Source organism: Mustela putorius, unplaced genomic scaffold, assembly GCF_011764305.1.
Source record: "Mustela putorius furo isolate JIRA1106 unplaced genomic scaffold, ASM1176430v1.1 tig00003983_pilon_pilon_pilon, whole genome shotgun sequence".
NCBI lineage: Eukaryota > Metazoa > Chordata > Mammalia > Carnivora > Mustelidae > Mustela > Mustela putorius.
This window is the reverse complement of record NW_025422123.1, coordinates 3,168,284-3,180,877: the sequence shown is the minus strand read 5'-3', so window position 1 is coordinate 3,180,877 and position 12,594 is coordinate 3,168,284.

The window sequence follows — 12,594 nt, the reverse complement described above, 5'->3', positions numbered from 1 at the left end:
GTCCGGTGTCTGGATCCATTCAGACACAATTTTTATTAATTGATATTTGTTTCCTGCATGTATGTCATACTTTCCTGTTTTTTGACATATGGTACTTTTTTTTGAGAAAACTGGACATTTTAGGATTCTAGTCTTGTTTTGGAAGAGGCTGTTCTGCTTTTTTTTGCTTTATTTTATTTTTAGTTTTTTTGTATAGTGACTTACTGGAACTAACTGAATGGAGTCTATCCCCAGCATTATGCATACTCTGATGTTACTACTCAATTTTTTTTTAAATTCCTGTGTTCTGTTTAAGACAAGACCAACATAGCTTAGCAGTCAGTCAATAATGGGTCAGAGGTTGTGCTTAAACCCCTTAAACAGGTAATTTTTCCACTTTTCACCCTCATAAGTTTGGCAAATAATGAAATTTTGTAACAACCATAAGTTTCGGTTTACTTTCCTCAAGTTATTTATTTTAGGGAATCACAACTATTCTGTTCTAGCAATGGACAACTTTTACTTCATGGAATGTGTTACATTTTAATCAGAGAACAATGTGAGGAAAAGGTTTTCTGAATAATTGCCAGGTCAAATTTCTGTCACATTAAACACTTATTTTCTGAACAGTGAAACTTCTCCAACAAAAGGGATTAAAGACTTCCTTAGATCAAATTTCTTTTAAAAGAAAGGTGACAATAGGAACGATGAAACCAAAGATGAACTCTAAAGTTCCTGAGAGTCATTCTGAGAAACACAAGCTACCTTTGCCTGGTAAAGTGTTTACAGAAGAGGAGTGAGAGGAGATACGTTAGGAAGTGCCTGAGTCATGTTCCAAATCTGATAGTGTGCATGCCATGACATCAACAAATGCCAATGAGTGGTGATTTATCTGAATGCATGTGAAGAGATGTTTGTTGTTCAGGAAGAAGTAACAATAGAAGAGAAGAGCATGAAAGGTCAAGAATCCAAGTACATAGAGAGGGAACTTGAATAAATCTTCGAATGTTTATCTTTTATGACCATTCTGTTTGGAAGACAAACTGACAGGAGAGAGTGTGGAGCTCCTGAAAAAGAGGACAAGAACATACCTGAGGAGCCAACCTCAGGACCTATCTCTCGCTCAGTGACATAGTGGTATGAAGACTTTGTCAATAGTAACACAATGGAGGGTTTTAATGGCAGGAAAACGGTGATTAGTTACTTAAAATATTTCTAAATGTGATACAATCAGTAAAATAAATGAATTATACTCCAATTTTGATTATATCTTTATTTCATTCATGTGGAACTTAGGTTGTCTAGATAGTATGGATCTAGAACATTTTCACCTATACTTTAAGGATAAAGTTCTTTAAAAGAAGTTCTTTTTTAAAATATTTTATTTATTCATTTGACAGAGATTACAAGTAGGCAGAGAGGCAGGCAGAGAGAGAGGAAGGGAAGCAGGCTCCCTGCTGAGCAGAGAGCCTGACTTGGGGCTCGATCCCAGGACCCTGAGATTACGACCTGAGCTGAAGGCAGAGGCTTTAACCCACTGAGACACCCAGGTGCTCTTAAAAGAACTTGTCTGTAGTGTCATTTGTGAATATCTTCTCCCATGGGTTGCCTCTTTGTTTTGTTGACTGTTTCCTTTGCTGTGCAGAAAGTTTTGATCTTGATGGAGTCCCAAAAGTTTATTTTCGCTTTTGTTTCCTTTGCCTTGGGGGACATGTCTTGAAAGAAGTTGCTGTGGCCAATGTTGGAGAGGTTGATGCTTATATTCTCCTTGAGGGTTATGATAGATTCTTGCCTCACGTTGAGGCATTTTATCCATTTTGAGTTTATCTTTGTGTATGGTGTGAGAGAATGGTCGAATTTCATTCTTCTGTATATAGTTAAATTTTCCCAGCAACATTTATTGAAGAGACTGTCTTTTTCCCACTGGATATTTTTTCCTGCTTTGTCAAAGATTATTTGAACATAGAGTTGAGGGTCCATATCTGGACTATCTACTCTGTTCCACTAATCTATGTGTCTGTCTTTGTGCCAGTACCATGCAGTCTTGGTGATCACATCTTTGTAGTAAAGTTTGAAATCAGGCAACGTGATGCCACCAGTTTTGTTTTTCTTTTTCAACATTACCTTAGCAATTTGGGGTCTCTTCTGGTTCCATACAAATTTTAGGATTGTTTGTTCCAGCACCGTGAAAAATGCTGGTGGAGTTTTGATTGGGATGGCATTGAAAGTACAGATTGCTCTAGGCATTTTAACAATGTTCATTCTTCTGATCCATGAGCATGGAATGCTCTTCCATGTTTTTGTGTCTTCTTCAATTTCTTTCTCATGAAAGTTCCTTGAGTACAAATCCTTTGCCTCTTTGATTAGGTTTATTCCAAGGTATCTTTTGGTTCTTGGTGCTATAGAAGATATTTGCAAATGGCACTACAGACAAAGAGCTGATACCTAAGATCTATAAAGAACTTCTCAAATGCAATACACACAAAACAGATAATCATGTCGAAAAATGGACAGAAGACATGAACAGACGCTTCTCCAAAGAAGACATACAAATGGCTAACAGAGACATGAAAAAATGTTCATCGTCATTAGCCATCAGGGAAATTCAAACCAAAACTACATTGAGATACCCCCTTACACCAGTTAGAATGGCCAAAATCAACAAGACAGTAAACAACAAGTATTGGAGAGGATGTGGAGACAGGGGAAGCCTCTTACACTGTTGGTGGAAATGCAAGTTGGTACAGCCACATTGGAAAACAGTATGGAGATTACTCAAAATATTAAAAATAGAGCTACCTGGGGTGCCTGGGTGGCTCAGTGGGTTAAGCCTCTGCCTTTGGCTCAGGTCATGATCTCAGGGTCCTGGGATCCAGCCCCACATCAGGCTTTCTGCGTAGCAGGGAGTCTGATTTCCCCTCTCTCTGCCTGCCTCTCTGCCTACTTGTGATCTCTGTCTGTCAAGTGAATAAATAAAATCTTTTTAAAAAATAGAGCTACCCTATAACCCTGCAAATGCACTACTGGGTATTTACCCCAAAGATACAGATGTAGTGAAAAGAAGGGCCACCTGTACCCCAATGTTCATAGCAGCAATGGCCACAGTTGCCAAACTGGAAAAAACCAAGATGCCCTTCAACAGATGAATGGATAAAGAAGATATGGTCCATGCCTACAAAGGAGTATTATGCCTCTATCAGAAAGGATGAATACCCAACTTTTGTATCAACATGGATGGGACTGGAAGAGATTATTCTGAGTGAAATAAGTCAAGCAGAGAAAGTCAATTATTATATGGTTTCACTTACATGTGGAACATAAGGAATAAAGTGGAGGACATTAGGAGAAGGAAAGAAGAATGAATTGGGGGAAATCAGAGGGGAGATAAACCATGAGAGACTATGGACTCTGAGAAACAAACTGAGGGTTTTGGAGGGGAGGTAAGTGGTGGGGGGGTGAGCCTAGTCGTGGGTATTAAGGAAGGCACCTATTGCATGGAGCACTGGGTGTGGTGCATAAGGAGTTAATTTTGCAACACTGTAAAAAATAAAATCAAATAAAATTTTAAAAAAAGAACTTCTTGATGAAATTGGGATGTATCTTCTGATACTTAAATTTTGTATTGAAAGATCAGACAGATCCATCTCTATTCATATCAAGGCCCACAAGACATTAAGATCAGTAATTAAGAGTGTTTTTTAAAGGTAAATATAAAATTTAAAATTTTTCATGTAAAAATTAATAGGTATTTAGTGCCAAGGCCCTTGAAAATGACATTAGAGTGGCAATTCTCAAATTCTTTTTTTGTCTGTCCCTTTTCTTGCTATTATCAACTAATGTTTTTGGATACTTTTGTGATAGAAAGTATCCGTCTTCCCATGTTGTGTTTATGAAAGGAGCTCTCTGACATTGGTGCCCCTTTGATAACAAAGCCACACACGTGAGCCAGTCTCAGAAAGCTGGAGCACAGGGGGAAAGAAAAGAAGATTTAGTGTTTAATACTTAATATTTTAGTTCATCACTGAAAGTTAATGCCTTCTATCGTATGAAAAATATGAGATGATTCTGGTAGAAAGGGTAAGAACTGGAATAATAGTTTCTTCTACTAACCGAGAGCTTGGGAAATTAATGACTTAGCCTCTGATCCTCAATTCCTCACTTATAAGTTGAGGATTATTATACTTTCTAAATGTAAATATTTTATTCATGTTTTATTCAAAAAAGATGGTTAAGAAACATGTTCAGATGGATCAATTACCAGTGAAGTTATTTATGGGCCTTTGCCAAATCTCCCCACATTTCCAACTCCCCTTGTACCCCTACCTCGAACAATTAAGTTATAGGTAAGAAGTGTACTGTCATGGATGATATGTTTTTGTCCCCCAGAAAGTCATATGTTGAGATCATAATCCTCAACATGATGATGCTAGGAGGTGGGTTTGGGGAGGTGATGATTGGGATTAGTGCCCTTGTCCAAGATGCCTTGAGTACCCTTGTCACTTCTGCCATATGAGGTCACAGTGAGAAGACCAGGAAGGAAGGGGATTCTCTCCAGACAAAAATCCTGGTGGCATTGTCTTGGACTTCTCAACCTTTGAACTGTGAGAAGTAAGTGTCTTTTTTATAAGCCACTCAGTCTGTGCCATCTTGTGAGAGCAGCCTAAATGAACTAAGACAATCTTGCTCTTGCTATTATTTTATCAAAAACTCTAATCCAGGAAAAAGCAAAAAATTATTTAGCAGTGCATGTGGCACATCCTTTTGTGGTGGTTGCACAGATGTTGTCCTGCATTTCAACTGCAACAGCAAAACTACCTCAAGTTAAAACAATTCTGAAGGTGCTGAAGAGCAGCCCCTTGTTGCTATTTTGTGCTGCAATGAGTAATACTGTTTTGAACATGTAAGTACAAATCTTTGAGTAGACACGCATTTACCTTCCTTTTGGGTAGACTGCTAGATGTGGAAATGCAAATCTGTTTACCAAGAGGAGTACTATTACTTCTCTACATCCTTGTAATGTTTGTTATTGTCTGGCCTTTTTAATATAGCTATTCTTGGGGGTATGAAGTAGTATATCATTGTTGTCTTACTTTTCATTTCCCTAATAACAAAGCGGTGCTGATCACCTTCTCATGTGTTTCTAATCATTTGTATATCTTGCCAAAGTATCTATTCAACATTTTGCTTTTTTTTTTTTTAAGCAAGAGGGAGTATGCCCACACATGAGCAGAGGTGAGGGACAGAGGGTGAGACAGAGATAATCTTAAGCAGGCTCCATGCCCACTGTGAACCTTAAACTCACAACCTGAGATCATGACCCTGAGCTGGGCATGAACTCACAACCCCGAGATCATAACCCGAGCTGAAATCAAGTCTGATGCTTAACTGACTGAGCCACACAGGTGCTTCTACATTTTGCCTATTTTTAAAAATTTAAATTCAATTAATCAACATATAGTGTATTATTAATTTCAGACAAAGTTTTGTGATTCATCAGAAGCATATAACACCCAGTGCTCATTATATCAAGTGTCCTCCTTAATGCCTATCATCCAATTACCTAATCCCCTCCACCTCCCATCCAGCAACCCTCATTTTGTTTCCTATGACTAAGAGTATCTTGGGACATCTGGGTGGCTCAGTTGGATAAGCGTCTAACATCAGCTCAGGTAATGAGTCCAGGGTCCAAGAATCAAGTCCTGCATTACTGAGCAAGGAGCCTTCTTCTCCCTCTCCCTCTGTGTCCTCACTTCTCTCTCTCTTTCTTTCTGACAAATAAATAAATAATCTTTGGAGGGGAAAAAAAGCATATCTTATGGTTTGTCTCCCTCTCTGATTTGGTCTTACTTTCTTTTTCAACCCCTTCCTTTATAATCCTCTGTTTTGTTACTTAAATTCCACAAATGAATGAGATCCTAGGATAACTGTCTTTCACTGATTGACTTATTTCACTTAGCACAGTACCCTCTAGTTCTCTCCATGTACTTTATGAGACAAGATTTCATTTTTGGTGGCTGAGTAGTACTCTACTGCATACATATATACCACCTCTTCTTTATCCATTCAACTGTCAATGACATCTGGGATCTTTCCATGGTTTGGCCTCTGTGGACATTACTGCTATTAACATTGGGGGGCAAGTGCCCCTTTGCATCACTATTTGTATTCTTCAAGTAAATACCTAGTAGGGCAATTACTGGGTCAGAAGATAGCTCCATTTTCAAATTTGAAAGTAACCTCCATACTGTTTTCCAGAGAGGCTGTACCACTTTGCATTCCCACCAACAGTGTGAGAGAGTTCCCCTTTCCCCATCCTCACAAACACCTGTCAATCCCTGACTTACTAGTTGAGCCTTTCTGACTGATGGGAGGTGAAATCTCATTGTATTTTTTATTTGTGTTTCCCTGATGTGCAGTGGTGTGGAGCATTTCTTCATGTGTCTGTTGGCCATTTCTGTGTCTTCTTGGGGAAATCTCTGATCATGTCTCTGCCCATTTCATTACTGGATTATTTGTTTGGAGGGTGTTGAGTTTGAAAAGTTCTAGATAGATTTAGATTACCAACCCTTTATCTGATAAGACATTTGCAAATATCTTCTTCCATTCTGTTGGTTGTCTTTGGGTTTTGTCCACAGTTTCCTTTGCTGAGCAAAAGCTGTTTATCTGGGTGGAGTCCCAGTATTCACTTTTGACTTCTGACCTGTGTGAAGTGGTATCTCACTGTGGTTTTGGGATTTGAGTTTTGCCGATGCTGAGTGACGTTGAGCAACTTTTTCACATGTCCATTGGCTATTTGTATGTCTTTTTTGGAGAAATGTCTGTGCATGTCTTCTGCTCATTTCTTGATTTGATTATTTTTGGGTGTTGAGTTTGATAAGTTCTTTCTTTTTTTAAGAATTTTATTTATTTATTTAAGAGAGAGATGGGGGTGGGGGAGAACTGGCACTGGGAAGGTCAGAGGAAGAAGCTCCTCACTGAGCAGGGAGCCTGATGCAATGAGAGGCTCAATTCCAACCTCCTGCGATCATGACCTGAGAAAAGGCCAGTGCTTCACCCTGAGTCACCCAGGCGTCCCTGATAAGTTCTTTATATAGATTGTGATACTAGCACTTTATCTGATAGGACATTTGCAAATATCTTCTCCCATTCTGTTGGTTGTCTTTTGGTTTTCTCCACTGTTCTCTTTGCTGTGCTAAAGCTTTTGATCTGGATGGAGTCCCAATAGTTCATTTTTGGCATTGTTTCCCTTGCCTTTGGAGACGTGTCTAGCAAGAATTTGCTGTGGTCAAGGACACAGAGTTTGCTGCCTGTGTTCTCCTCTAGAATTTTGATGGATTCCTGTCTCACATTTAGGTCTTTCATCCATTCTGAGTCTAAATTTGTGCATGGTGTAAGAAAGTGGTCTAGTTTCATTCTTCTGCGTGTCTCTGTCCAATTTTCCTTACACCATTTGTTGAAGAGATGGTCTCTTTTCCATTGGACATTCTTCTTCCCTGCTTTATCAAAGATCAGTTAGCCATAAAGTTGGGGGACCATTTCTGGGTTCTTTATTTTGTTCCACTGATCTAAGTGTTTGTTTTTGTGCCAGTGCCATAGAGTCTTGATGATCACAGCTTTGTAATAGAGCTTGAACTCTGGAATCATGAGGCTAACAGCTGCGGTTTTCTTTTGCAGCATTATTTGGCTTTCCAGGGGTCTTTTCTGCTTCCGTACAAATTTAGGATTATTTGCTGAGCTCTGTGAAAAAAAGTTGTTGGTACTTTACCGGGATTTCTTTGAATGTATAGATTGTGCTAGGACTGTGGACATTTTAACAATATTTGTTCTTCCAGTAGGTGAAGACGGAACACTTTCCCTTTCCTTTGTGTTTTCCTCAATTTCTTTCACGATGTTTTATAGTTTTCTGCATATAGATCTTTCCTGAGGTTTGCGTCCAGTTATCTTATGGGTTTTTTGGCACAATTGAAAATGGGACTGACTCCTTAATTTCTCTTTCTTTGGTCTCACACTATTGGTGTGTGGAAATGCAACTGATCTGTGTGGCATTGATTTTATATCCTGCCACTTTGCTGAATTCCTGTATGAGTTCTCACAATTTGGGGGTGGAGTCTTTTGGGTTTTCCACATAGTGTATCATGACATCTGCAAAGAGTGGGGGTTTGAATCTTTCCTGATTCAGATGCGTTTTATTTCCTTTTGTTGTCTGATTGTTGAGGTTAGGACTTCCAGTTTTTGTTTTTGCTTTTTCTCTATTTTATTTAATGAGGTGTAATTGACATATAAATTTATATTATGTTTTTTAAAATTTTTTAAATTTATTTTCAACGTAACAGTATTCATTGTTTTTACACCACACCCAGTGCTCCATGCAATCTGTGCCCTCTCCAAGGCAAACCACGGAATGGGAGAAGATATTTGCAAATGACAGTACAGACAAAAGGTTGATATCCAGGATCTATAAAGAACTCCTCAAAATCAACACACAAAAAACAGACAATCATATTAAAAAAATAGGCAGAAGATATGAACAGACACTTCTCCAACGAAGACATACAAATGGCTATCAAACACATCAAAAAATGTTCATCATCACTAGCCATCAGGAGGATTAAAATTAAAACCACATTGGGATATCACCTTACACCAGTTAGCATGGCCAATATTAACAAAACAGGAAACAACATGTGTTGGAGGGGATGTGGAGAAGGGGAACCCTCTTACACTGTTGGTGGGAATGCAAGTTGGTGCAGCCACTTTGGAGGACTTCCAGTTTTGATGAAGAAAGGATGCTACACTTGGTCAAATGCTTCTTCAGCATCTATTGAGAGAATTATATGGTTCTTGTCCTTTCTTTTACGAATGTAGTGTATCACATTGGTTGATTTGCAGATGTTGAACCATGCTTGCATCCCAGGAATAAATCCCACTTGGGCGTGGGGAATAATCGTTTTAATGTACAGTTGGATCCTATTGGGTACGACCTTGGTGAGAATTTCTGCATCCATGTTCATCAGAGATACTAGTCTGTAATTCTCCTTTTTGGAGGGGTCTTTGTCTGGGTTTGGCATCAAGGTAATGCTGGCATTATAGGAAGAATATGGGAGGGTTCCTCCCATTTTTATTTTTACACAGTGCTTCAGAAGCATAGGTATTAGATTTCAGTTCTTTTACTGCCTCAGAAAAGGATTCCCTATTGCCTTCTATGGGCTTTTTTCAAGCCTGGCCTGTATCTTTCTAATCATTGTTTTGAACTCTAGTTCTGGTATCTCACACTTGTATACTGATTAGGTCCCTGGCAAATCAGGACCGCCTCTTGTTCTCTTGTTCGAGGTGAGTAGTTCCATCGTGTCATTCTGTCCAGAGAAGAAGAGATGAATGACAGAACAAGATACTAAAATGGCAAGAGCAAATACACCAGAGAAATATATACTAAACAGACTAGTGGAGATCAAAACTGGAAAAAAAAAATACCATCAAGTTGTTGAATCATCCAGAGCAATACACTCGATCCTGTGTGTATTTTGATCTATCTTGATCCCAAAATTGTAAAGAAAGAGAAATGGAGATATGTACTAAAGTAAAGTTAAGTATGATGAAAGGATAGAATGCAACTGTAAAACTGAAGATTAAAAGACAAAAAAAAAAAAAAAAAAGACAGAAAAAAGGACTGTAAACCGACCGGTGAACAGAACAGCAATACACTGTATCCTGGGTGTATTTTGGTCTGTTTGTTAGAAGAAACTGCATCTTGTTGAAAAGAAAGAAGAAAAAAATTATGTATATACAAAAAGAAAATTAAATACTTTGAAAGGATAGAATGAAAACGAAAAAAAGACTTAAGAGAGTTGATCGAGTAAGAAATTGATTGGAAGGGACGCCTGGGGGCTCAGTTGGTTGAGCGGCTGCCTTCGGCTCCGGTCATGATCCCAGCATCCTGGGATCGAGTCCCACATCAGGGTCCTTGCTTGGCAGGGAGCCTGCTTCTCCCTCTGCCTCTGCCTGCCACTCTGTCTGCCTGTGCTTGCTCTCGCTTCTCTCTATGCTTAACCAACTTTGCCACCCAGGTTATTATTGTTTTAAATTACTTCTTTGAAACCTTTTCTTATCTTGGTTTCAGTGAACTACCTTCTAGTTATCTTCATACCAAAGGACTTCTCAGGCTTTTTGGAGGGTTTCTAATTTCCTGCCCATCTTATAAGTACTGGTTTCCTCAGGGCTCTCTTAGCACTTTACACTATCATCTTTTATGATTCTTTTCCAAGTAGCCATTTGTAGCAATAAAGGCAAACTCAAATCTAGAGCAAGCACACCTGAAACAAGAGAAAAGGACAGCAGAGCGGGGGTCGGAGTGGGGTAGGCACTAAAATATCCTGAATTAGCCAGAGGTGGACGTATGTCCTTTCATGTAAGTCCATCCGTTCGTTTGTTCGTTCTTTCTTTCCCTCTTTCTTTCTTCCTTCTTTCTTGCTTTCACATAATGTTTACATGTTGGATCATAACAAACGTATCTTAAAACATTCTATAAACCAAGTAAAGTGCATTTGAAATTCACTATTGTGTGGTCTTCATTGATTTATTTCAACAATTATCTAATGCATACCATGTGACAGGTACTAAATCATGAGTCAAAGAAGAAAAAACCCTTTATTTATAGAGCTTATAGTTCAACAGGGAAGACAGGTATTCGCCAGCAGGTACATATAATCTGAAACTGTGATATGTGTTACTAAGGAAAACTAGAGGTACAGTATCTGTACATGAAATGAAGGAAACTGGTAGAGACAATGTGATAGGCAATGTTTTCTGGAAAAAGTAACATGAAAACTATAAGCTAACAGATATGAATTAACAAAAGGAGGAGAGGTAAAAGAGAATTCTAAGCAAAAAACAACAAAAAAGAATGTGCAAATTGCCTAAAGCACTAAAGTGCAAGACATCTTTTAAGAAGTCAAGCGGAGAAAGACAACTATCATATGAGAAAGACAACTATCATATGATCTCCCTGATATGAGGAAGTGGTGATGCAACATGGGGGCTTAAGGGGGTAGGAGAAGAATAAATGAAACAAGATGGGATTGGGAGGGAGAAAACCCATTAAGTGACTCTTAATCTCACAAAACAAACTGAGGGTTGCTGGGGGGAGGGGGGTTGGGAGAAGGGGGTGGGATTATGACATTGGGGAGGGTATGTGCTTTGGTGAGTGCTGTGAAGTGTGTAAACTGGGCGATTCACAGACCTGTACCCCGGGGATAAAAATATATTATATGTTTATAAAAAATTTTAAAAAAAAGAAGTGAAGGAAAAAATTAAAGAACATAGTGGAAGTGACAAAAGGCTAAGGTAGACAGAGGAGCCAGATTGTGCAAGGTCTTTAGATATGTTAACAATAGTGATTTCTTTCAACTTAAAAGCAGTAAGCCCTTTAAGATTAATAAGATAGAGACCCATGGGTAATCCACTGAAGAACATTGGTGTTTTGGATTAGAATGGTATCATTGAGATTAGAGAATGCAGTGCTCTAAAACATATTTAGGAGGTAAAAAGAAGAAGGGATTATGCAAAGGAAAAATGAGAAAGAGAGGTGTCAAGAATGCTTCCTAAATTATTCCTGGTTCATCTATCAGCATAGACAATGGTGTCATTCATGAAGATGTTACAGGGATCACAGAAACAGGATAAGGGTTGAGAGAGAGGATTATAGGTTGGTTTTGACACATGGAGTTTTAAGATCCCTTGGAAGTATCAAGTATCCAAATGAAGACATTGGAAAAAAAATAGAAAATACAGGTCTAAATGTCAAGGAAGAGCTGGGCTAAAATATCGGTGATATTAATTAGGGCATAATCACAGCATAGAATATAACTGATAACAAAGATATTCATTTGGGCATCATCACTGTATAGAATGTAACTGAGACTACGGGGGCACCTGGGTGGCAAAGTTGGTTAAGCATCCGACTCTTGATTTCGGCTCTGGTCATGAGATCCAAGCCTGTCAGTCTCTGTGTTCTGTGTGGGGTCTGCTTAGGATTCTCTGTCTCCCTCTCCCTCTGCCCCCCAGGTCCCACCCCTCACTTTCTCTAAATAAATAAATAAGTAAATAAATACATCTTTTTAAAAAAAAAACGAAGATTATGAACATGGATAAATTGAGAATGGGAAAGGGAGGGAAGAAAGGGAGAGGGAGGTAGGAAAAGGGGGTGAAATGGAGAAGGGAGAAGAGAAGAGAAAGGGAACTAGAATCTATTACTGAGAGACCTTAGGATACTAAGTTTGGGTGGAGAGGGATGAGCTCCCCAAGGAAACAGAAAAGGAACAGTCTGAGAGGTAGAAAGAAAATGAGAAATTCGTGGTGACATAGAAGCCAAGCAGGTGTATTAAATCAAGTGAAAAAGAGACTTTAAAATGTCCATTAAATCTAGTGACATGAAGTTTGGAATGAGGTATACAGTAAGCCAGATTAGAGAAGGCTGGAAAATAAGTTGGTGAATCCCAAATATATATATATCACCAGCGCAGGTACATTTATATTGAACCGGTCTTTTATGCACCTATTTTTATGTCTAATATTTGGTCTTCAAACAAAACAGGTCCAAAATAGAACTTACCACCTCCC